The 6,016-nt window shown below is 31.3% G+C and overlaps 1 pseudogene; it reads left to right on the forward strand.

Annotated features, from left to right (window-relative positions):
- Window positions 1-701: 701 nt before the first annotated feature.
- LOC127106989 (uncharacterized) lies at window positions 702-5,196 on the forward strand (annotated as a pseudogene).
- The last annotated feature ends 820 nt before the right edge of the window (window positions 5,197-6,016 follow it).

Genomic DNA, 6,016 nt, shown 5'->3' on the forward strand with positions numbered 1-6,016 from the left:
AATACAACTAATTTCATGTTCCTATAAGTAATTTCGTACTAAACTCTATTTAATACTCTAACTAACTCTACCATTTTACAATTTAATAAATTTGTCTCGACAACATAAAAATTGATTCAACTATATATTATATAAAATATAATTAAAAAATTGATTCAAATATATCAAAATACATTAAAAGAGAGTTTTTCATTGGGTAAGGTGATGTATGATATGACTAATTTCCAATGGGTGAATTATTTTATGGATTTGGGATAAAAAGAGAATTTTGAAATCTTGAATTATGGTGTGGATTTGGAATAAGAGGTGGATTTCCAAAATATGGGGTGTTTTGTTGATTTGTGGATTTGTTGATTTGAAATCTTGAACTTTTTTAATAATAAATATACTGATTTTTTAAGTGGTCTTTCTGAGATGTCAAACCGAGAATATGAAAAGAGGGAGAAGTAATATGAAACGGTTTGATGAAAATTAGGGTTTTATTTAATTGAATAAATTGATATTATTATTATTATTATTATTAATTTTAATATTTATTATCATCATTATTAATCCCATTTACCCATTTAATAACTCAAAATATTCCAAAACCACTATTCCAAAAGCACCGACAATATTATACCATTTTAACTAACTCTACCATTTTACAATTTAATAAATTTGCCTCGACAACATAAAAAAACGCCTTTTCCTATTACTTGCACGCCGAAAATTTCCTTGGGTATTATGATATAGGGGATCCTGTCATTGAATGTCAATATTGTGGTGCAAATATGTGGTATTCGGAAAGGAAAAACAAATGTCGTCATGCGTCCAATCCTAAATTTTCCATGTGTTGTGGATCAGGAAAATTTCAGTTAGCTTTGTTAAAACCCGCTCCTAAAGTTCTACAACATCTGTTGTTTGACAACGAATCATGTGAATAAAAAAATTTCCAACAACAAATTCGAATGTACAACGTTATGTTTGCATTTACATCTCCCGGTGCGAAAGTGGACAATCGATTTAACAACGGTAGATGCCCTCCCAATTTTCGTATCCAAGGTCAATCATGTCACCGAATAGGAAGCATGTTACCGATGCCAGGTCAAAATCCACGATTTGCACAACTATATGTTTATGACACTGAGAATGAAATTGAAAACAGAATGCATGGATTCAGGTTAGATATCTATTATTTTCCAAACTTTAAATTTATTTATTTAAGAAACTTGCAATAAACTGTTTCAACTCTTTTCATGATAGGTCAAAAAGTGGAGTTGATGTTAATATTGTGAGAAAACTATCTGAAATGTTATATGAACATAATGTTCATGCACAATCATTTCGCATGGCAAGGGACAGACTTTGTGAAGAAGGTGTTTCTGATTTAAAACTTCGTTTAATATCTGAACGAAGAAATGATGGAAGGATATATAATCAACCAACTGTATCCGAAGTAGCTGCTTTAATTGTTGGAGATGTCGACACTGCAGAAAAAAGAGACATTATAGTGCAAAAACAATGTGGCGAACTTCAAAGGATAGATGAGTATCATACCAGTTATTTAGGATATCAGTACCCATTATTATTTCCATATGGTGAGGATGGATATAGACCTAATGTGAGGCACCGTGATAAAGGGACAAATATTCGTCACTTCACAGACATAACACAATCAGAACAGAACAATAAAGATATTCCTTGGGAAGAAGCAACAAAGCGAAATCGACTTACAATAAGAGAGTGGTTGGCCTTTAGAATTCAATCAAGATCTAATGAAGCACAAACATTGTATACAATTGAGTTTCAAAAGAGAGGATTACCACATGCTCACATCTTAATTTTCCTCCATCCATCTAACAAATATCCAACTCCAAGTGATATTGGTCGCATTATTTCAGCTGAAATACCTGACCAAGATACCAATGAAGAGTTGTATAATTTGGTTAAAACTCACATGATTCATGGCTCGTGTGGATTTGCAAATCGATCTTCACCGTGCATGAAAGATGGAAAATGTTCTAAATATTTTCCAAAACAGTTTCAGCCTGAAACAATTGTTAATCGAGATGGGTTTCCGGTATATAGAAGAAGGGACAATGGACATACAATTCTTAAGAATGGAATTCAAGTCGATAACCGGAATGTTGTTCCATACAATGCAAAGTTGTTGACAAAGTACGAAGCTCACATAAACATGGAATGGTGCAATCAAAGTACATCGATTAAGTACTTATTCAAGTACATCAACAAAGGTTACGACAGAATCACCGCTGCCATTGTACCGAATGATGATGGAACTTCCAACCAGCCGCAGAATATTGATGAGATCAAACAGTATATTGATTGTAGGTACGTTTTTAATATATCACTTGAAATATGATATCATGCAATTTATCTATTTCAACTAAAAGTGTGCAATTTTTCTTTACATGCATGGTGTAGAAAATTTTATATGTACACTGTTTTGACTATATGTGTTATAATAAAATTTATATATTCTGTCTACAATAATCATTCTATTAGTTTTAAATCCATTGCCTTTCATTATATTATTTGTAGGTACGTTTCTCCGAGTGAAGCATCTTGGAGGATATTCTCCTTTCCAATCCATGGTAGAAAACCAGCTGTTGAGAGACTGTACTTTCATTGTGAAGGTCAAAATTCAGTATATTACACTGATTTTGATCGTATCAATACAGTTCTGGAAAAACCAAGTGTAACTGAATCGATGTTTACATCATGGTTCGAAGCAAATTGCAAGTATCCTGAAGCACAAAATTTAACTTACAGCAAATTTGTTTCAAAATTTGTTTATGTTAAGAAAAAAAGAGAATGGAAACCCCGTCAAAAAGGTTACACAATTGGTAGGCTTATATGGGTTCCTCCAACAACTGGCGAATTGTACTATCTTAGATTGATGCTCACACATGTCAAAGGCCCCCGCAGTTATAATGATATAAAAACAGTGAATAACGTAAAATATGATACTTTCCGGGATGCCTGTTTTGCTATGGGTTTTATCGGCGATGATAGAGAATTCATTGCAGCTATTAAAGAGGCAAATCATTGGGGTTCAGGTCAATATTTGAGATTACTATTTGTTCACATGTTATTATCAGGCAGCATTAACAGGCCAAGACATGTATGGAGTAAAACATGTCATCTCTTAGCTGATGGAATACTATATGCTCAACAGCGAATTGCAAACAATAGAGGTATTATTTTTCCTATATTGTGAATTTTTATTATATTTATTTGTTTGATTCTTAAAAGTAAATTTGTTTTATAGTTTACACTTATAATTACTATTGTATAAAGGTTTGAGGTTGTCAGATGAAGAGATAATGAATTTAACATTAATTGAGATTGAACGAAATCTTCAAAGGAAGAGTCGAAGTCTAAAGGAATTTGCTGGAATGCCTTATCCAAGTGGATATGTGGTTGAGCAGTTGGGAAATAAGCTCATATACGAAGAGCGGAGTTACAATCCAGCCGAACAATTGCAAGAATACAATAATTTGTTCTTAAATCTTACAGGTAAATATGTTAAATGTTTGTAAGTTTTGTCATAATTTTATAAAGTTAACTTTTAAAGTATGATTTTATCTTACAATTTTTTTAATGTATAATTAATTTATTCACTGCATGTTTGCTATGTATTTTTTTTAAAATTAGATGAGCAAAGAGGTGTATTCAAGCGAATAATGGAAGCAGTAAACAATCAACAAGGAGGCATATTTTTTTTGTATGGATACGGTGGCACAGGGAAAACCTACATGTGGAGAACTCTAGCTTCCTACATAAGATCAAAGAAACAAATTTGTTTAACTGTTACTTCATCGGGCATAACTTCACTACTACTTCCAGGAGGTCGAACAGCTCATTCAATGTTCAAGATTCCAATACCTACAATGGAGTCTTCTACATGTAATATCGCCAAAGGTAGTGATCGTGCAAAGCTACTAAAAATGGCAAAGTTGATAATTTGGGATGAAGCTCCAATGGCATACAGATTTTGTTTTGAAGCGTTTGATAAAACCCTTAAAGACATAATGGGGCGTTCCAATTGTTCTGACAAATTATTCAGAGGGAAAGTAATTGTATTTGGTGGAGATTTTCGGCAAATATTACCAGTTGTACCAAGGGGCAGCCGTTCAGATATAATACATTCTATAATAAATTCATCATACATCTGGGATCATTGTGTTGTGCTGAAGCTTACAAAGAACATGCGACTCCAACAAGCCGACAATACTTCAAGTACATCTGAATTAGAATTGTTTTCTAATTGGATACTAAAAGTTGGTGATGGGAAATTGGAAGAATCTAACGATGGTTACACGGATATTCCTATTCCAAATGATTTCTTAATTTCTAACTATGATGATCCACTAGAAGCCATTGTTAGTGAAACATATCCGAATTTTCTTAACAATTACAAGAATCCAGAATTTTTGCAATCAAGAGCTATATTGGCAGGAACAATTGAAATGGTTGACATCATAAATCAATACGTTTTGGGATTCATACCAGGTATGCGTTATCCATTGTAAACATATTTATAGATACATTCATATATTTATATGTACTAACATAGATTTATAATAATAAAATTTCAAAATTTTTCCCAAAGGTGAAGAAAAGGAATATTTAAGTTCAGATTCTGTAGACACTTTTGACGGTGAAGGAAATGAAGTTTTTGATGTTTTGACCCCGGAATTTTTGAATACACTTACAACTTCCGGTCTACCTAACCACAAGATTAAATTGAAGATTGGGACCCCTATTATGTTGCTTCGAAACATTGATCAACCTGAAGGTCTCTGCAATGGAACAAGGCTTATAGTTACAAGATTGGCAAACCACGTTATCGAGGCAAAGATTATATCTGGAAAGAATATTGGAGGGGTTATCTATATTCCAAGAATGGATATGACTCCAACACAATCTCCGTGGCCATTCAAAATGACTAGAAGGCAATTTCCCATAACTATATGTTATGCTATGACAATTAACAAATCTCAAGGTCAGTCATTGGATTATGTTGGATTGTATTTGCCTAGAAGTGTATTTAGTCATGGTCAACTATATGTTGCAATATCAAGGGTCAAAAGCAAAAAAGAGCTTAAGATATTAATCCATGACAAGGATAACCATCCATTGAATTCTACAACAAACGTCGTGTTCAAAGAAGTTTTTGAAAACTTATAGAACATAAGTTTTTCATTAGTTATATTATATTAACAAATGTCGTTGTTTATTATTAGAATTTTATTGAATGAGTTGTATAAAATATACATTATGTTTTAACATTTGTTTATATGGATGTAATTGTTTTTTACAGGGTAATGAATCATCACTTCCTAAAAGGTTGCGGGCAGGTTTTGTATAAACCCAGTTTTTTAAGGACCAAAGAATTGTACGAAGTTAAATCATTTTTGTTGCTGGACTTATTTCTCACAATTTTAACTAAAATTGTGAACCTTTTGTTTCAATATCTTTTGTTGCATTAAACCTTACTGTATCAATTGCAATTAATTTCAACATTTGGTAGTATTCATTACTATATTTTAAAACAAATGAGGTTCTGGTATTTCTTTTACATGGTTTATGTATTTTGGTTAAATAATCATTTATTATGAAGATTAATATTTGCGCTTTTATACCTCAAATTATAATAGATTGGAGAATTTCATCCATTACTAAATAAATATATTTTTATTTCTTATGTCCAAAATCTCAATGATAAATGAAATGTTTATTCATAACATTAACAATGGAATGTTTATTATATATCAATATACCAATAAATTGTAAAAATATTTTTGTATTATATTTTTTGATTATTTCCTTAATATAGTATACAAAAAAATTAAGTAAATTATATTACTATAAATTAATAATGTTTTACTTTATTATGTCCCAAACTGGAAAAAGTTATTTGTGGAAATTTTTTGAATCCATTTATTGATCATTTAACATTCATTACATTAAAAAAAAACTCTTATGCAATAAATTTGTGTACGTTGAT

The sequence above is a fragment of the Lathyrus oleraceus genome, chromosome 1, assembly GCF_024323335.1.
Source record: "Lathyrus oleraceus cultivar Zhongwan6 chromosome 1, CAAS_Psat_ZW6_1.0, whole genome shotgun sequence".
NCBI lineage: Eukaryota > Viridiplantae > Streptophyta > Magnoliopsida > Fabales > Fabaceae > Lathyrus > Lathyrus oleraceus.